The sequence below is a fragment of the Sipha flava genome, unplaced genomic scaffold (assembly GCF_003268045.1).
Source record: "Sipha flava isolate LNK unplaced genomic scaffold, YSA_version1 282_pilon_pilon, whole genome shotgun sequence".
NCBI lineage: Eukaryota > Metazoa > Arthropoda > Insecta > Hemiptera > Aphididae > Sipha > Sipha flava.
In genome coordinates, this window is record NW_020272949.1 from 441547 (window position 1) to 464688 (window position 23142).

Genomic DNA, 23142 nt, shown 5'->3' on the forward strand with positions numbered 1-23142 from the left:
ATAAAACTCCGCACGTCCGTTAAAGCTCTATTATTTCCGTTTGAAACTTTGAATTCGATATGTTTAGTTATTGGAATTTTTTACCTAGAGTGTTGTGAACGTAAACTGTGCACATTTTCTACTGATCAATAAAACTCGTTACCCGAAAAGGACCTCTGTTACTCGATAATTGCTTTCCAATACTAGTAACATCTAGGTACTATTTCTATATGTTACCGGAAATATGGATGATTCAGGTAATATGCAAAATTCCAATTTTTTTTTAAGCAAATTACAAAACATTTTATTTTATGTTATATTATATTTATGTTATATTCTTATAATTACATTATTAGTCATATTACAGACAAAATTAAATTTTATCTATTATTATATTATTACTATTATATAAATATTTTACTTAAACTACTATTTACTTATTATAACATATTATAGAAAAGTGACATTTTGAAGTGCACAAAATGTTATTTTTAAGGCAAATACACTTTTTATTTTGACACTTAGACTTACTAATACATTTTAAAAATCCTTGGCCAACTCTTGTGGATTTAAATTTTATCAACTCATTATACTGTTCATCAGATAAAAAACTAGTTTTAGTGGCTAAATTTTTTAAAAAAATTTGTAGTTTGTTTTTAAAAAATTGACTTTATATAAATTGTATGCATAGCTGCAATACCAAAACGAGACAGACACGAAAATGACGAAAAAAATTACGATATTATAATAAAATTATTAGTACGTTCAATATTGTACCTCAGAATTATTATTATAGTAGTAAAAGAATGTTAATCTTTATTGGGTTAAATCGTGAACGCACATTTATGATAAACGATAATTAAAGTTGTTGGTAATAGGCGATGCCCAATTTTGTTAGTTTTTTTCATATTGCCAATTCACAAAATGCCTAGGAAGAGCTCGTATTATGTATATTGCCGAGTGATTTTTGGCAATTTTTATAATGCCAGGCATTTTGCAAAATACTGGATTATCCATATTACCCGTAACATATACATATTAAATAAATTAAATAACGGTGAGCTTACTAATTATTTAAATAATGGAATGTCAAATATATTATTAAAGCATATGTGTACACACAGGGGGTGTATGCCCGGGCGCCCCCTGAAATGTTGTAAATGTAGCCCTAAAATGTAAGTCTAAGGGGTCCGTATTTTAATTAATGTTGCTCAAATTAAATGTAATTTATTTTAAAATATTTGCTAAAAAGTATATGATGTTTCGTAATAGAAAAAAATAAAATAAAATGTTCTACATTTTTCGTGCAAAAACTTTTTATAATCATATAACAGCTACAATTGACTATGAAAGTACGAAACATAAATAATTGAAGCTATCTGAGAAAAATATATGAGATTCAAGGGAAACTTTTGGAACTTATATACTATAATATTAAATAAAAAATTAAAATTATGTTTGATAATTTACACTTAATAATTTATTAAATATACCTACACATTTTGTTAAGATAGAGCCCAAAGGTATAGTAGGTACCACTGAAATATAGGTCAACACACTCATTTGTATTAAAAGACTTAAGAGGACGTGTTACCAAAACGTGTACGCGTGCAACGGCCGAGAGAACGCGCTGTTAAGTGTTTTCGCGATCCGCATACACGCGACGTTTTGTCACCCCCACTGTCTTTCGTCCAACGTGGTCTTTCGATCTACCTAGTTCTTATTGCGGAAGCGTGCATTATTATTTCATGAACGGTTGTAGTGAGTGAATTTCATAATAATAATTCAATAATACCTTTAGTAAAATAGAACTAATTAAAAAGCCATAGTGTTATCTATTGGTAATTATTTAATTATTATGGCAAAGAAACAAAACTTTTATTTAAAATAAATCAAATACAGTTATTATATAAATATAATTAATTAAAACAATTTTGTTTTGATTGTTAATTTTACTGCTGATGTTTCTGCCACACATTTATTTGGTTCTCGTATGTCCGATATCATTAAACGATGTTTAAAAACTGGATCTACTATTTCGGGTAGTAAACATTTTAAATAAAAACTAGAAAAAAGGTTTTAAAACCCATCAATATAATAACAATTTATTAATTTTAATAAAATTAGCAAAATCACTGTTTTAATTTATCTATTATTTTCGATGACCAAAAATCATGATCATAAAATATTTCTTCAACTGATATCCAGTTGGTTGTATATATTATAAAATAACACATATTCCTATGTGTTATATGAAGCTGTCCCTGAATTTGGTAAAAGTAATCTTGAGTTCTTTTTAGTTTTAATTTACCATTTACAATTGTACAGTATTTTATCTATAAAGAAATTAATATAAATAATAAAATTGGTACAAAGAAATACTCAAAAACATAATACAACCAATAGTCAATCAACTAAAACGCCTTAAATCATAGAAAAATTCAATACAAAAACACGTTTTTCTCTTACTTTCCCCGGTGATTTGTTTTTTTGTGTTTTTGTTTACGACGGCAGAATAGGTAAGAATTACATTTTTATTTTTTATTATTGATTAAGAAAATATAAAGCTAAAATTGTTGTTTATATTACTGACACTTTACCAATTTCTATAGCTTCTTTTTTATTTAATGTATCTTTTGCTACATATGGTGCTTTAATTTCAACAATATAATTATCAATGATACCATCTAAATAATAATATTTGCAAATTAATGTTATCATCAATTGATAAATTATTAACTGATGGCTAATTTAATAAATGATAGACTTACCAGGACTTGTACCTAGAAATGAATACTCCAGATCTATGAATAAACCACAAGATACTATTTGATGATCATACATATTTTCAAAATGTTGTTTTGTAATATTTTCCATATCTCTACCATACTGTACTGATCTATAAAATATTAATTTTCCTGAATCTATTTATTTAAATAAATGTAACACATCAATATTTTATACTTGCTTGCAAGTGAAATTATTATACAAAATAGAGTATATAGTATTTTTGCAACTCGTACTTGGTCGCATCTTACTAATGCGACCAAAATTACTAGCTGTAAGTCTTGATAATCGTTCACGTTTCCATTTTTCGCTATCTCTTTGATCTTGGGTCTCGATTTCAATTTTTGATCGATCGACATCATCTAGTACTCTATATTATAATAATACAAATAGATAATAAGTTTAACAATTGTTTATACAATTTTGGATACCTAATTTTATAAAAAATTACCTAATAAATTCATTAATTTCATTAATAAGTTCTGGGTTGTTAATGTTTCTTATACTGTCCAACTTTTCATCATTTCCATAATCCTTATCAGCAGTCGTACTTCATTTATTTGTTTTTGAAACTGTTTTTTGGACTGTCTTGAGAATTTGTTTCCTTTTTTGGCATATATCGCGTTTATCAAGAATCCGTTTTAAAAAACTTTTTCCGATTTTTCCTAAATCGGAACATGATAAGTTGGATAAATTAAAATGTTATTTTTATTTATAACAGTTGTAAATTACCTGGGCTAGTATTTGTTACATGTTTTTTAATTGCACGTAAATATTCTTTAGAATTAAAACTTACAACTGCTGCATTTATTCTTATTGTATATGAGCTTTTCTGAGTAAAATGTATTTGTTTACCTCCCAAAAACGTATTTATTGTGTTATTCAATTGTTCACAGATATTATTGTCTACATTAGTTGGATATATCAAATCTGAGACCTTAAGTATTACGCAAGATTTAATTTCAAAATATTTCAAAAAAAAATTGAAAATTGAATCCAGTATTTAAAAAATTTAGATAACACATATATTACGTTATATTAGTTTTACCTGATATCTTTTGAGATAGTGGTTTATTTTGTTGACGATGAAATTTTATAGCACAAGTTATGTCAGTTCTTAGCCTTATAATATTGTTTTGTATATTTTTTCTAATTTCGATTGGAAAGTCTGTTCTTTTACTCAATGCAACCATTTTTTTCGAATAATTCCTTAACAAATGATTCCTACATTCAATTTTTTGCACTCTCAATTACGGTCCATAAGGAAGTATCTCATTTTATAACACTACTGTCTCCATCGCCTAAATTACACATATTGTATAAAATGTATTTTATAATATAAAATTGTATTATTTATGTGTTACACTAAACATTAAATATATACGTTATTATTTTTTATTCATATTTAATTGGTAAACTTGGATTATATTTTATATTATTACCGATCAATTTAGAAAATTTAACTCCATGCAACTCGATACTTTTTTTAAATCCATCTGCAATTCCATCAGCTTCAATACTTGTAGCTCCTTTATTCCAATTCAAAAAACAAACATGATTTGGAATTTCCATTTTTTTATTCAATGCTTTCTCACATGTTACACAGTATCAATTTCTTATTCCAACGAACAAAACTTTTTTGTTTAATAACCAATTATACTTGCCTAAAATAGAAATAATATTACCCACTGTTTATTTATTTTTTTTAAAATCATTTTGCTTATTTCAATACTTATTACTCCCGATAATGCATCGTATTTCGTACTATAACTTCTTTTCGACCACTGACCGTCTGTCACCACAGTTATTAAAGGAATACCATCTATATCAATGTCACCGGATTCTATTGCCAATTTCTTCTCTTCTTTGCCGGCTTTTTACATCTCACTCCACGCAGTATATTTAATTTCAAGTTGTAGATTATTTTCTATTGAAATATAAGCTGCAGGGGACATTGATGGTACTTCTAATTCAGAAAAAAGTTCAGACAACTGTGTGTAACCAATTCCTAAATAATGTTTTCCGAATATTTTAAAATTGATATGTTTTATATTAAATAATTCATAAATATATTTTTTTTATATCTTGTTAACTTATTGCAATAGAGCTATTTATGGCAGCTTTATTGATGGATCAATTATCGTTAGGTACAATTTAACCAATTTTTTTTTCTAAATTACACATTTTGCATTTAAATTTAAAATAAGAGTAAAAACCTGAACGAATTTCATTTACAAATTGCATGTTCATAAAATTAAAATTAAAACTACAGTCATGTTTCATATTTTAAATTTGAAAAAATATATGAGACATGTCAAGAATTCTAAGACCATCGATTTCAGTAGTTATTATTCTAAAATTATATAAGTAGTTATTGTAGTTACTTAAATTTTTTAACATCGTTATTTTCGAAAACATACTCCGTTGGTAAGTTTTCGATTTCTGGATCTTTGATGGTTTCTAGTTCATATAAATTAAAATTTTCACATGGTATACTATTATTTTCAATAGAATCTATATATTTACTCCAGAAATGTGAATTTCGTTGTTCGGGAAAACATTAAATTTAACTCTAACATTATAATAAAATTTGTTATAACTAATAGCAATTAAACGTACACGGACTACGGACATAAAAAAATAAAAAAGACACATTATTGTAAAATCAATACTATCACACCGTTCAGAATGTTATCATCAGAAATATTTTGTGGGTATTAAAATTAAAATAATTTTTAATGAATATATAAGTATATTACCAAAAAATTAACAAACCTATTAGGAACCGTGGTCGAAATATCAGTTTGATTTGTTATTTCCATAGAAGTCTCACGACTCTCGACCAGTGGTAAAGGATTAGAAATAGAACTTCAAAAACAAAATATAAAAATTAATATTTTATGTTATTTATATATTATATAATAAAATAATAAAGTGGCTTTTATTCAATAATATAATCTGTGTATTATAATAAGAATAAATCGCCCTAATAAATTATACACATCCTATACTAAAAAAATGTATTATCATATAAAAACTTACCTTTTGTTTTTATTATACCGCTTGAAAATAAGATTTCTACTTATATTTTTTCTACGCGGACGACTAATTTTGTTATTTTTATTTGCCATATTTTTTTAAATTGTAATAAAAATCACAAGTGAAAATAAAATAAAAATAATATAGACCTGTGAATTATTTGATTATTTTTTATAAGCACTGTAGTAAGTCTGAATATTCAAGTCAGAATGATTGACAATTTTAATATATCCTATTTTTCTATATTGTATTAATTATTTTTATATGATTTATTAACCCAACTTGATTAGTTCTAGGAAATAATAATTTTTGATTTTTTAACTTGTTCAAAAACATCATTATAGTCTTTAGTAGACAAAAATGAGTTGTTGTCGTCTCGTTTGTTCGTAAGAATATTTTTCATTTTTTCGTTGAAAGTTGTGCGAACAGTCTATATATTGATAGCCATTTTAAATAAGTGGTAAATATGACGACAGTTGTACACATACTAAAGTAATGATCTATATAAATTTTCTTTAGGTATGATATTTTCAAATGTAACCTCCACGGCCCCACCAATGTTATATGTATAGTAATTGTATACTATATAGGGCCAGTGTCCATCTTATCTGTGACCTATAAAGTTTTATTGGTTTACCCAATTAGTACCACAATTAGTTTAGCGATCACTTTATCATTGCTCGTTGGCCATTATTTTAAAATAAAATCAACATTTCCCTAATCATGGAGTTATTAACGTTATTCACTAGAAAATAACAATAATTCCCACATTCGTAGGTAAATAACGTTAATAATCGGCGAATAATGTTAATTTTCGATATAACATCATTTACCGTAACATATACATATAATCAGTGCTGGGACTTATCTAGATAAATTTTTTGTCATCTTTTATCTTATCTAGATAAATAACGCTAAGTTATCTAATTACTTATCTAAGATAAAATTTTTACTTATCTAGGTAATTGTCTGTATTCTTGTCAAGATTAGAGTTATTTTTATTCTTGTACGGAGACGAATCCAACAAATCAGAGATCATCAAAATCGGTCCAGCCGTTCTTGAATTATAAATTCTGTAAATAACCTGACTTTCTTTTATACGTATAAATTTTGTATTCATAATCATAATTCGTGCATTTTTAATAAGTAATTATTATTTCTTGTTATAACATTTTTTTGTATTTTTATGTCGGGAAAATATTTTTGGTATTTTTAAACTTACTTTCTTATTTTTCCATGGAAGTTCCAAATATAGTAGGTATTTGATTTTAGTATACACATGTAAAACTCATAAGCTGAATAGTCATTATTTCACTTTTGGAACCCGTAAAATCATAACTACTTACAGAATAATGAAAATCATCAAATTAATATTATATGGAAAACAATCAGTAGTCTATATATATATAAATTGTATGTATATAATAGTATATATAGTTGTTCACGTCGTATCTAAACTTAAATAAGATCTATAATGGGTAATACGAGGTTAAGCAGTTTGGCTCTAATTCTCATTGATACATGGGTGTATTTTAGGGAGGGGTGAAGGGGAAATTCCTCACCAGAAACCATATTTAAGGAATTGATTATATATGAGATACACATTTCAAATTTTTTTAATGTGGATCATTTTATAACGAAATCAAATTACGCGTGACTGTGAATACTGAATTGGGCTTTTTGTTGAGTCCATACTTAGTGAAAAATCAAATAAAACACAAGTGTAACTTTCAAAACACAGACAGGTGTTAAAAAAGAATTACACGAAAGTCAATTCTAAGTGGACCCGGCATTAGATTAAAAAAAAAAAAAAAAACCACAAATATTAAGGATTCACCTGATTTAAATACGAGTATTACCAACAATTTTACTCGTAAATTTTGAGCCTGAATTAAAGAAAAAAATTGAGTCCCCCCTAGAAATAAGTCTAAATACGCCCTGTATACAGGTAGATAGGTAAGAAGATTCAATATTTTTTAAAAAACAAAAAACCTATGTTATAAATCATTTTGAACTAAATGTCAGACGTTTATCACTATTATTTGATTCAAAATTCATACAATATAATTAATAATATATTTAAGATTGTATTATAATTTTTAGTAATATACAGCATTACAAATTTTTTTATTTACATTACATTTGGAGTACTAGTATGTTTATTATGTGAATATGATAATAAAAATATGTGATTATGTAAATTTACTCGTTTAATATAAATTAAATTTTCTATTCATTATGCTGATTTATCTCGGGCGCCATGTGTCCTTTTTTATATGAAATTTTGAAATTGAGATACGAGTCTGGTTTGGACTTTTTCCTTAAATAATTGAACGTACATAACTTTTAATAATTTAGTATTTTTAAGTTAATTTCTAATTATTAGTAAATTATTTAGTATTCTTAGGTCTGTATACCTTAAATTGTTACTTTTAAAAATTATACATATGTCTATTTTAATTATTACACTGTACTTGAATCTAACGGCATTAATATTAATAAATGAATAAATTATTGTTGATATATTAATGACAATCATTCGTCTGGATCATAAGACACGATAACCTAACTCATTACGACCATAAATTACATTTAATTACTGGTATTATTTTGCACATGTACTTTTAGAAACACAATATTGTCACAATATTACGATAAAATTACACAGTTGACAAAATATAAAATCCTATTTATCAAAATCGTGTTAATATGCAAGAAAAAAATAGAGTGAGAGAGAATTATATAAAAATATGTAGGTAATATCAAGTATGACTCATTTTATTACAAATCTTTTGAAACAAATTTATTTCTTGTCTAAATTAAATTATCTAGTCAGAGAAAACATATTTATACATAAATCCCATTATTCATTAATTTAGTAAGTGATTTAGTAAGGTAATTTAGTAACATGTACCTATATATTTAGCCTAATTTTCTACAAATATTAATTAATGTATAAATATCGAATATAAACCAAATAGATAACTATTCAAAAACTTTATTATATAATATTTGGTTTTATAAGTACTGGTTCAATATAACCATTTTTTTGATATTGTAATTATCAGGTAAATATTATGGTATGATTTATTATTAATATGATTAAATTACGATGTTAAAATAAATTAGTCTACCTTCGATCCCATTATTATATAATTTAAACGTTGCACATATTCGAAAATGATGTTGTTTTACAAATATCGCAGAGATCTAGAATAAACGTATTATATATTATAATATGACGCATTCGTTCGATTTCCAATTTTAAAGAAGGTATCTATATCTTTTTTTTTATTAAGATCGACGATATTAGATATTAACGATAGCACGTATGTGTAACACGTAGCCGATTTAAATCCAGATCAATCTATACTATTGTGTAATAAATATTATTATATAAGATCGTATAATATTATGTGTTTTAAAACCACCGGTCGTCAGTCGCGAGATAAGAAGTGGTTTTTCTGCCTGAAAATATTGTGGACCTATGTGTGTCTCAGTGTATATTGTAGTAATAATACTGATGCATTTTAGACATTGGTATTAGACCGTACATAGAACGAGTAAAAATCACTAAATCCTAGAATTAAGTAGAATCGTGTCAAATAAAACTATAAAAACTATAATATTATAGTTGTGGTCCGCAATGTTGAAACCCTAAAAAATCTATAAAGATGTTTGAAAAAATTGCATTCGTGACATAAAAAAAAATACAGCAAATGCTTTACAATTTTTTATTTGTTAATGACCTAAATACTTATAAAGTGATCATTAAATCAAAAAACTTAAAAAAAATTATTTATTGATTCTTAAATTAATAAATACAATTTATAAATTGTAATTATTTCCTTATTTTGATTTAAGTTTCAATTTAGAAATTGGTTTAAATCTAAAAATCAATTTAGTATTGAGTAGTTTTCGTGACGGATAAATTAAATTAAATTCAGTTTAATTCATGCATGTAAATATTGAAGACCTGTACTGTATCGGTAAAATCACAAACGAAACTAAAACTGTTGCAATCAGAACTGGGCATTGCAATTACCAGCATGACGTACGAGTATATCGATAATGATTAAAGAAGTATGTATTTGAAATGAACATCCGAAGACCTTTTATGTTGATTTTGATAAATTGTTTTGTTATTATCAGCGTCGTTATCTACGTATTACAGATATAAAAATAATTAAGTTGTGGTCATAGATATGTATACTAACGTATTGTACTTAGTTTATATATCTGTGGTTGTGGTAACATTGTGTAGAAAATTTTTAAAAATATAAAAATTGTCGTATACGCCACGCAGAGGCTTGACGTATAGCAACACAAAAAAGAAGTATTTGTCGGTTGTTGGACACTCTAACCGTCAAACAAGCATGTAAAGAAAAACCTTATAATTGGCCCGGACGACTACTTTCTTAAGTGACAAAGAATACGATCTAGCACTGCTTAATAGGATAGTCGAAAACAGATTTTTTAAAAGGCTTATTTTCCTTTAGTAGCTCTAAAGTTATTTTACATTCAAAACAACTGACAAAGAATATGATCTAGTACTGGATTTTAGCATTTGAAATACAATATAGTTTTAATATCCTTTTTGTAAATGTACTAACTTTCTCATATATTTGCACAAATACGTAAAGTAGAAAAATGGTTAAATATGAACACCTTTTATAATTATATTTAAAACCTTTTAATTTAAGACAACGAAAAATATTTATTAATACAAAAAAAATAAAAGAATGACCGATCATTTTACTCGTAAATCGGGCAGCGTTCCGTCCTTCACATCGATGGCAGTAGAACGAACAGTGCCGCAACTACACTAACTTGGGCACGTGAGTATATAAAATTAATGCCCCCCTCATGTCCAGATACTACAGAGAAACCGTACCCTTAATCAATTGTGACCAAACTATTTTGAATTTTGATTATATAGGTCGCAAAAAAAACGTTGATGTACGATAATATGTAAAAAAAAAAACAATCAATTATTGATCAACTCCATTATTATTATAAAATATTTATTTTTTTGCTTTCTACATATTTTTCATATATTATTATTGAGCCCTATTATAGGCTAGAGCCATGGGCCCGTGTGTTGGACACATGCAACACAGCTGGTTATTGTGGCACTGAGAACGAACGAACATCACGTCTTATGGGAGGCGTTTTATTCTATTGCAATCTATCTGGTCAGCATTTCATGAAGGTAGTATGTGTATGTGTACGTTTGCTGACAATATATTAATTTTATGTTTATAATAATAATTAAATTAAATTAGGTATTAGGTGATAATACAACAAAATGATAAATAATAAGTTCATCATTTTTTTTTCAATTATTTTAAAATACTATAAATTGCCTAAAAGTTCAAAATGTCCTAAAGAGTCACAAAATAACCTTAAAACCTAAAAATGCAAAATAATTTATATGGATTTGTATGTTGTTCAAATACGTATTTTAAACTGGAAAAGCATCGTCTATAATATTCCAAAAAAATATATAATACTTATCATCATCCAGATAAATAGGCTCTAATTATAATTTATAAAAATGTTATTAACAATAATTTGTATAAATATAAATAGTTTTTATGATTAAAAAAAAAAAATATATATATTTTACTGAAATAATTAATTAAGAAATGTTAACGAAATGGCATATCATGAAAACGATCTGATTTGATTAGATTTTACATAGATTCATATGACCCACTTTGGTTTTATTGATCTTAAATAACGTTAAGTCCGTGAAACCAAAAAAAAAAAAATTAATCATCATTTAATTAACGTACATGATTTAAAGTCCTTTTTACTCTGTAATTGGTATGGCTCGTAATGTATAAAATAAGTATATTAACATGATAAATTGTTCTAAATATTGGTATATAGAATGATTTATAGAGTAATTAAATACGAAGATAATTATTTTTTTACGTCATATGAAAAGTAATAATTGTATATGGTCATTCATACTTTAAAAGACCAAATCATTCAGAGTTTTACAGAATATATTGCTTCTGTATATTAATAAATATATTCTCATGTTGTATTTCATTGATGGTCAAGGCAAATTACTTTTATCCATAGTGGTATAAGTCTTTAAACGGTTTAACGGTGAACTCTAGTTTTTATAGTTTTTGGACACACTTCACATAAATAATGAGTTTCTTAGGTGTGTGAATTATCGTTTCTGATTGTTGACACCATAAAGGGGTTGTACTTTTTGTGCGTCGGGTTTTTTATCCTTCTTACTAGTTTCTCTATGAATAACGTATAACAGGTATATCTTTGGTTGTTTTGGAATTTGACAAATAAAAATATATACGTTTAAAAATAAAATAGTGACTATGTGGGTAATTTTTTATTTTCTCATTGAAAGTAATTTATTATAAATATTTCATGCAAAAGTTATTATTTATCTTTTTTCAGTTGGGTTTATTAATTTAAATTCTTTATAGATAAATTTGATCGATCAAACTAAAGCTGTATTTTATTTTACTATATTATGCGTTTTAAAAATATATAGTTGATAAAATAAATGGAAATGTTTTGTTATTGTTAGATTTATTGGTGTATAGTACAATCTGTAATAAATATTATTTTAATAAGAATTGTAAGCTTAACTAGAAAATACTTTTTTTATTCATAATTTTAATCAAAAGCACGTGCGTACCATTACCGTTGTTGTGAGAAAATCTATATCATATCCTCTCTACATAACCCAACATCATCGTTTCCCCATATGGTGTGTCCTCTGGTATTTTGTCAAACTTTATACTATCGGAGTGGACATCTTCGTTACGTAATTTCGTATCCATATAGTTTAATTATTGTTTTTCACTGTCATCAGTTAATTTTGATTATGCTCGGGTACACGATGTTAAAACATGCTGATCGCCTAACTATGTTTATTCTGATTTATAATCATAATGTTGTATGCGGTTACACTGTGAGAAATATTAAAACTATTTGTTTTGGTCCGTTCATGTACTTTTCATTGACACATTGTAGGCGAACATTTTTTTCCCGTTAACTTTTAACATTTAGTATGGTATCTGATTTTTTTTAGCGTAGATATTAAACCTAGACTTTATTAAACGTTCATTTAAATCAGTTTCCAACGTTTTGAATCATAAAGGATGTACGCGATATTCGTAAAAAGGATTTTCGTTTTTAATTTATATTACTGCACGTTCGTTTTACAGTCATTACATAGTACCGTATTCTAAATAAAATATGTATATACACTTATATATACTCGCATACGTTAGGACAGTGTTTCTCAAAGTGTGTGATATCGCCCCTTGGGGGCGTTAGAGTTATCCAGGGGGGCAATGGAAGTTACAAACTTAATTGGGTGACATTTCATTACAAAAAGAGGGTGGTATTCTTAAAATGGGCATACCCAAATGTTACCCCAAATGGTTTTTAGATCCATTTTCAAATATAGAAACCACAGATTCTGCAAAATAAGAAGAATTTATAGAAGTAACTATAAATGAGGAGTTAAAATTGAAGTTCAAGAAAGGTTACCAAGTATTCTGATTACAAAAGCAGATAGGTACCTATACTTTATCCTGGATTGTGGGCTGCTGTACAAACATTTTTGATCGCATTTCCATCATTCTACTTGATTGAACGTGGATTTAGTGCAGTAACCAATTTACTAATTAAAAAATGACAACCGTTACAAACAACTAATCGTGGGTACTTAAGAATGCTGTTTACAAAAATCAAACCTAATATCAACGAACTTCTATCAAAACACCAACCATATCCATCTTATTAAAATATTTTTTTTAATTTGTACCTGTACATTATATATATACATATTTATAAATAATAAATTTCATTTTTCATTGAATACTTTTGTAACAATATTTTTTTTAAGAGGGCGTCTGTCGGATTTTTTTTTGGAAGTGGGCGGTAAAGATAAGAAGTTTGGGAAACACTGCGTTAGGACGTTAGGATATTAAATGAACAACACGTATCACGCAAACAATGTTAATAATAATAAGCTAATTGGACCGTTTCAGTTGAGATTAATTTTGAAATATTATCGGTATGCGTCCTTCGGGCGACTGACAAACGTCGCACCGGTGTAAGGACAACCGCGGTGTTCCCGTGTGCGATGGCCATTTGGTGATTGCCTAAAGTCATACCTACATTTAAGTTTGAGCGCGCGCGCGCGATGTCGGCCGCCTCTAGAAAACCGACCTCCTCCCTTTTAACTAGCAGTCTTAAATTTCTTGACGGCCGCGCGCCGTTTCGTACGCGAATAAACGTTGTAACCTTTTAACGACTAACCTTCTCCTCACGTACGCTTAATATCAGTCTTCATTTCCCAACCATATTGTTTATCGACGTCACTGAAAAAAAAAAAATAAATAAATAAAAAATTGTTTATGAGTCTACGTTGCCTTACACTACAAAATATGATATATTAGTATCACGGTTTAATAGTCGGTGTCGTAACATTCCTTCGTGTATCACATGAGACATAATAAAACATTTATTTACACATTACTTTTAGACCACCACTATTGCATATTGTTTTACCTACGATTTTAACGTTATTGTTGGTTTTTATTTTTCATTTTTCCATTATCGTTTTGATATAATTATCCATAATTAATATAAAAAATATTCCAAGACACATACGCGCGTGCATACAATATAATTATCTCGGCATCTCGGCTTATCGAAAGAACTGCCGCGTGTTGTACAGTTCATTTTACGAGAATTTATTACCTATTAACGTTCGATTCGCCGACAATTTCGACTCACTTTGGGTGTGTTACTGACAATTCTATTATACTTTTTTTATCCCGAACGATTTTAACACCGTGGTGTACAGCCATTCATGATGTACTCTCGATCATATACGATTAATGGCGTGGCCTTAACGAAACCTACATCGAATTCCTATTCGCAACCGCATACGTAATATTATACTATCTGCATTCGTCGATGGATCATTGTAAATGATTATTATTATTATTTCACAGAAACATTGTGTTTCGCTGGTGCGTGAAATGTTCATTTGCCGTCCGCAACGCACTGCTCTCGAGAAGATATTCGAAAGTACGAATTTTTCTTTTCTCGTTGTACATTCGTTTACATGTGAGTTAAACGGCGCGCGTCAACGTTTTTGGGTTTTGAGCACCTATATTATTATATATTATTATTCAATCTTGAATACATTTTGCAAACCACATGTGCCGCAGATCAACAAAAAAACAATCGCGGCACCGCCGCCGTGGCTGTACATTTTCCAATGCAATCCATAAATCTCGAATTGATTTTTTGCATTGATGCAACGATATAATTAGACCGTCTATCGGGTATTGAATGCAAACCAGTTTGCCAGATAAATAGCTATCGCGGATTTCGTCTGCGGTCGCATTAACGTGTAATATAGATTATTAAGTGCCTACCTACCTTATGTAGTTTTCGAAAATCTATTACGTGTTCATCCGTATGCAGGTGGGCGTGATGTTGTACTCCACATAGCAGTGACCTAGGTGCATAAACTCGAATACCTACGGACAAAAAGAATAATAATTATACGTTTGGTCGAAACAGTTTAAAATTCGTTTTCACTTATAGTAATTATTGTATTTTATAACGCATTGTAAATTAATTATTCAATCTAATCGATCCAGATTTATCTGATCATCTGTTACATCATACTGATACATGCATACTGTGAATCTGTGGTCATCGCTGAAATGGATCCTTGTGTATTTTTGTTCTTGTGCTTTGAGGTTACTAGTAGGATTTACGTATTAGCAAATACACGTAAACGGAAAACAAATATAGGCATATTGTTTCTTTTTATTTAAAACAAAAGCCATTATCCTCCTAATCCTCGCCAAGTTCTACCACTGATTTCTCACCCACTTGAGAATATATGATTTCCGTAAATAATTATTTTATCGACTTAGTTTTTGAATTTAAAGATAACTTAATATTAAAGTTATATATTAAAGATAATTTAAAGATAAAGTGGATTTTTAAAATTTTTTTTATAACCATAATATAAATTTAATTCGATTTAAAATTTAAAATACCTTGAAGTCCAAAAAAAGATTTGCTCAAGAAGAGTAATTAAAAAATATAATTTAAAATTAATAAAATAAATAAAGATACACATAATGTTATTACGTTTTATTTGTCTTACTACGGCCTACATTTATTTTTAATAAACTTTTCTTTTGAATGAAATAGCTAATTACATTTTGCTTGTCTAATATTAATAAGTATAATGATTTTAGGTGTCAATTTATTTTTATTTTTTATTTTTTATCAAGCAAAATATTGGCAACAGTAACTATTAAACTGACGTAAGTGATCAAATTAACATAATAAAATATATACTATATACATAATAGTTTTTAAAATAAATCATATTGATGTGTGCTTATGTAATAATGATAATCATTACATAATATTAAATAATAAACACTTTTAATTATATTATGTAGTTCGTTTAGTCTGGGCGCCCCGAGGAGGTTGTCAAACGTATTTGGATCACGGCCGAACACTTCAAAAAGGTTCTCCGATGGATTATGTTTGATATTTTTGTTATTTCAGGACGATTTCGTGAAAAATAATGCAATATTGTTGTAACACAAAGGATCATAATTCCAGTACAATATGTACATTTTTGCTTTGTGAATCTCATTGTTTACTTTTGAAAAACAATGAGTTATTATATTTTGTTTTCAAAAAACTTAAGATCAATAAACACAAACCACTCGTAATCGTTTGTGTGCAATGATAATCGCTATCATTATAAAAGAATACGCTTCTCCTAACACACCTACTTTAGTGGTTAACAACCAGTAGACTGAAACATTGATCTACATTACAGTGACAAAAGTAAAATAATAATTTCAACAATGTCAAAGTTCCTACACTGGTAGGTTTTTTCAATCCCGTCCTTCGTACAATTAATTAATTCATGTGTAACATTCACTTATGTTCAAATGACAAATCGTAACATATTGTGTAACGAAAATTAATTTAAAAACAACACAGATTCAATGAATACAGTTAAATGTATTTTATTTTGAATAGCTTAAGCCACTCATATAGGTACTCATAGTTTTTCTCGCACTCGAAGAAAAATGAAATTAATTATTTATCCAATCAAAAATTTAAATTTTTAATTAGAATTCATTATTTTAACTTTTATGATTCAGAATGAGACCATTTAATATTTTCTTCAATATTTATTTGAAATTGTCTTATTAAAATACTACATGTTTGATAAGATTTTGACAATTGCATTGTTCGATAATTTTAGAAATTGTTAAAACGGTATATTATTCTACTAAAATATTTTATTTTATAACATATCAAAATACTTGTTCATGAGCAGTGGTGTATTGGTAAATATATTTATGGATAAACGCACTACTAAAATATATATATATATATATTAATCCTAAGAAAATGTTCTCGCTTCACTTGACAATTTTTTTCTCTCTAACTCGAATAAATTACATGTTTGTTACTTCTAATAAGACTACAAAATATAACATCACATTTGCCACACGTTATAAATTAATATTTGCAGATTTATGAACCATGATCTTAAAGTCCATATTCCATATTATATTTAATAACATTTATTTTTCAAAATATTATTTACTAAATTGAATTTAAAATACATTAAACTGTAAATTGTATACTGTAATCTTCAAAATATAAATATTTCATTCAACTTCATAGTTCATAAAATTTTTTCCAATGAACTATTAAATAAGTTTTATTTGGTTTACGAGTTATATTAGGAGCGTATACCCGTAAAATAATATTTTATATTAGGTTTACGCCAAAAATCGAAAATCTGCAGACGGATATACGGCGTAAAATCGTGTATACGTACCAATATACGTGTTAATGAGACGCTCTAGTATCTAATGAGGCAAAGAATTTACTAAAAAAATGTCTTAAAATTGCATGTAGCGATCGTTTATTTTATTTTAGGTATACAATTTTTTTTATTTATTTCTAATACTTATAATAAAAAATTAACTATAAAACTGAAAAAGTGCCACTTTCTTATTTTTTTTGACCAAGTGAAATGTAAAAAATATAAAATAATATCCCATTGAGCTCACTTTTTTACGAAACTTGAAAATTTTAATATAAATAATACAAATTTTCGATGTAGTCAGAAATAGAAATAGAATTAAAAAAATTGTACTTAAAAAAACATCACCTATGCAAAACTAAATAAAAATAACAAAAAAAAGGTTATAGGTTTATTATTATTATTATATTTTTATTTTATTAATTTTATAAACGATGGTATACGAATACCGATAATACATTTTAGAGGTTTAATATTTCAATACACGTATTTCGTATTAATAATTAAAACCAGAGTTTTACACCCAAATTAACCCGAACCCGTAACACCCCTAAAAACCCTTAAAAAATCAAACACCCAAAACCCATATAACCCGAATGATTTTTTATTTTACCATCTTTATGTGATATATTATTTTGTATGTATTTTTGTAGTTATTTCTAATTTGTCATTAGTTGTTTAATAGTAAAATTATTATTCACAGAAATAATTTCACAAATAATATACAAAATTGTTAATTAATCTAAATTTATCTAAATAAAGACAATGGTAATATATCATATTGACAGTTGTACATGAATGGTATGGTATGTTGAATGTTCAAGTGTAAACAACCGGGATACTATTTTTAAAATTATCCCAAATGGATACGTCGTATTATTATAATTTAATAGGTAATAGGTCTTCTACGAATCACTGAGTCGTTATTTATTGCAATACTGTAAGTCTGAAATAGAACTGATGTCTCGCGTATGATTACCCATATTGTTGTTTGCGTTATTCGTATTTGTTCAGTGTATGGCTTGTAGTACACATGTAATTACATTCATAAGTACAAATTTTTATTATTTTTGTATTACGCTATGTCCTAGCTAGTGCGTTTTTAGTGTGTGCAGTGCACACTGTGCACGCACAACAAACATTACATGAGAATTATTTATTTATTACACCTATAGATATCACTGTGCGCAATTTTTTATTTCAAAAAGGCAATTTACAAAGTTTGACAATTTGACATTTTTAATCAACAATTTAAACAAAAAAACAATTAGGTGCCTTATCTTAAACATTTTTGGAGTAGGTATTCTAAACAGAAATTATTAATTAATTAAATTAAACAACCTATACGGGTATTATTACATATTATTAATATTTCATTAATTGAGATCGTTTCAAGTCATTACAAGAAGCTTGAAAAATCTTACAAATATGATTTAATTTATTTTATCATGGAATATTTATTTTTAATTCAGTTATTAAAAATGCATTTTACAATTATAATAATTATTGTATTTTTAGTCACTTCAAAATTTTTAGGGCTTAGGGGACTAAGACCTGTACTTTATATTTCTAGGGGGCTTAGCCTCCTCCAGCCCCCCCCCGATTTCCATCTATGCCACAAACACTAACGCAGAATACAAAATAGTTTGTTTTTTGTCGCATACGATATGCCCGCATTAACTAGGAGTAGGACATAGTGTTAGTATTTTTAATTTTAATAGATATTATAATTTATAAGCTTCATACACATATAAAATAACCCCTTCTTCCCCGAAAATTAATCGTAGTTACACCTTTGCTTGAAATTAACTTAATGATAGTTTGGTCTAAAAAACTGTTACACAGTTTTATAAGAAATTGATATTTTATTACATAGGGAGGTAACAAAAAATATAAATATTTCATTAATGGAGGGGGCTCAGCCTCCCTACCACCCTCCACTAATGAAAAATAATATTTTTTTTTTGACTACTTAACACCTGTATTAACCAATATTAACCCGAATAATTAATATTAACACCCAAACGTTTGATTAAATGTTGTATTGTGGTGTTTGAACACCCGAAACCCGAAGTCCGAAAAAATTATTCGAGTGCAAAGCCTTGATTAAAACTATATGTCGTATGTATCTATATATATCGTATGATGGGGCTGCAAACATGAGTGGGCAGTACAATGGGCTTCAATATAAAATACTTGAACAAAATCCTCAAGCCCTATTTATTTGGTGTTCTGCTCATAGGTTAAACCTAATAGCTAGTCAGGCAGTAGGATCTTGTTCAAATGCAGTGGATCTATTTGGAAATGTAGAAAAAATATTTACTTTTATCACTGGAAGTAAAGCACGATCAGTTTTTTTTAGAGAAAAACAACTAGAACTGTATCCAAAACAACCAATTAGATCTGTGAAACGTGTAAACACTACTCGTTGGATGTCACATGCATATGCCTTAAATACCGTACTTGATGTTTACGATGCAGTTTATCAAACGATAGAAGAAGTAAGAAATAGAGATGGAGGATCGGATTTCAAACTTGGTGCTGATTGTTATAGACTGCTTAGCTACTTGACTTCTTATAAGTTTTTAATGACAGCTCTTAGTTTTAAAAAAAATTTTGAAATACTTGAACCATTAACCCGTACATTACAAGCTCGTGACATAGATATTTTAGCAGTGATGTATTTAGTTAATAGTGCTAAAGATTCCATAGTGGCACTGAGAACTGAAGAAACATTTGAAAATATTTTGATATTAGCTAAAGAATTTTATGATAAATATGAGAATGAAGAATTTGAGCCATTGCAGACAACAAGAAAACGTAGAGTTAGAAAAATGGCTGGTGAATTATGTAGTGATGAAGTTGAACAAAATACTATTCAAAAGTTTAAGGTAGATACTTATTTTGTAGCATTAGATATTATTAAAACACAAATTAGTCAAAGATTTACAGATAAAACTATTGAAGTAATGAAAGATTTTGCTTTATTATCAACCAAACGTATAAAAGAATTAAAAAAAAACCTTAAAAGCATTCCTATAGATGCATTTAAGGCTGTTTGTTTGGTGTATAATACATTATTAAAGTTAGAAGATGTCTGTAGGGAGTATGAACAGTTTATAAATTGTGATTTATTATTAATGAAACATTGCCATTGCATCTGCATCCTAATTTGAATTATAACATTTCAAGTTTGAGCTCTAACGATTCAAACAGTGACAATACTACAATTAAAAACGTGGCAAAATTCATCAAGTTTAGTGTGTGTTTTTCAAGATTTCTGTAAAGCTAGTCTAAACTCTATTTTCCCAAGTTTATTTATGCTTATAAAAATTGGAGTAACTATTCCAGTATCAAGCTGTTCCCCAGAGAGATCTTTTTCCAAATTAAAATTAATAAAAACTCGTTTAAGAAGCACAATGGGGGAAGATAGATTGGAAGATCTGATGCGTATCACCTGTGAAGCTGATATACAGTTAGATTCAGAAACAATAATAGACAACTTTGCGACAAAATCTACAGTTTTAAATAAAAAATTAAAATACTAAAATAATCTAGTTATTTTTTGTTAATTTTTTTTTAGTGAATATTTTACTTTTTACTGTGATAATTAAAAATTATTTATTTAAAAGTTAAAATTATTTTATTTATTATCTATTTTATTATGTTATACCTAATTAATAACTAATACTACTAATATTTTATTTGTGAAATTCTATTATTCATTATTAGTAACTTACATTATTATGGTATTACAACAGTTTCAAGTTATGTGTACCTATATTATTAATTTTTATAATGTATTTAAATAATTTTTAATGAAATATATAAAAATGTGTGTTGTTGTAAATAGAGGAATATTATTAAGGGGGTATAGGGGGGGGGGGGGGGGGCAATTGGGGGGGGGGGGGGGGGGGGGGGCAGAGCATTTTCTTTTGGGTACGTGGTGGGTGTATTGCCTATTTTGGAAAGTTTGCCCGACTATTTTAATACTGTCTCGGCGCCACTGATCTGGATAATGTATAAAATGCCCAAATCGTATACTTTACCCGTAACATATATATATATATATATATATATATATATATATATATATCGTATATGTATACGATTTACAGTCTACTCTATTAGAGGGTTATTTATTGTGAAATATATTAATACATTCGATCGATCGAGACGGCTGCGACGGGCATATTTACAATAAATAATATTATATTTATCTACAATTAGTTCGATCAGTTTTCATCTCGAATATCAATAATAAGCTGATAAATACATACTTATAAAACAATTTATAGATTTATCGCGGCACATTTAAAGGGCGCTCGCGGTACAACAATGTGCCGCGGCATACGGGTTGGGAACCACTGGTATAGACGATAAACTTTAAAATTGTATGATGTAATATGAAAATATAGTACGGGCCGGATGCGACCTGCGGGCCGCCGGTTGCCCACTTATATTAAGCCCATCTTATATCATAAGATATAAATTTAGTAATTTATATCGAATGAAAAAGAAGGATTGAAATGATACAAATCACTTTTATTAGGTAAATTAATCAAAATTTTTAAAATTATCACATTCTTTGGATATTCAAACAATCGGATTATTAATTCCATATGATGTGCGATGAAAAGGAATTTTAAACTTAAAATAAAATTTGAATGCAATTGAGGAACATGAAAGTTTATAAGCTATAATAGTTTTAGACAAGATATAGACAAAAACAAATATGTATATATCTTCAACTATTAACAAGAGATTCTAAATTAAGAATTTATAAATTTTATTTTATTTTGTGCACTTCTTTTTGATTAATTAAATACATAAAATAATTTTTTCAGCAGGTGTTTATTATTAATTTAATTATTAATATTATAATAATTTGACTGGTACTATCGATTTTCTATAAACATAGATAAAACGAGTAACGTAAATGAATTGGGCATGTGGCAAAAAATGTTTAGAAGTGATACACAGGGGTGGATGGGCCCATAGGGAAACCTAACCTTTTTATCTTCAAATCCTAACTGGAAAATCGCCATTTTGTGACTAATGTAGGCTCAGATTTCTCAAACCTAGCACCCATCCCAGCTGGCGTACCTCAAGGTGCCATTTCGTCTCCAATTCTTTACAACATATACGCCGCAGACCAACCAATTTTTCTTTATACCTTAGTAGCTGAATTCGCAGACGACAAAATCATTTTCACTTCTAATGAAAACCTTCTTGCCACCTGCCATCATCTACAAAACCATCTTAATGACATGGAAGTATGGTATTTAAAATGGAAAATAAAAATAAACAATGACAAGTCCTCACATATAACCTCTACCCTCAGATAGCGTAATTCCATCGGTCTACTTGATAAACAAAATGATACCACCAGTTACCAAAGTTAAATACCTAGATCTACTCTTAGACAAACGCTTAACTTGGGCCGA

General features: G+C 27.7%; 1 pseudogene; it reads right to left on the reverse strand.

The window, feature by feature from the left end:
- Window positions 1-2888: 2888 nt before the first annotated feature.
- On the reverse strand, window positions 2889-4338 carry LOC112685577 (annotated as a pseudogene).
- Window positions 4339-23142: the final 18804 nt, after the last annotated feature.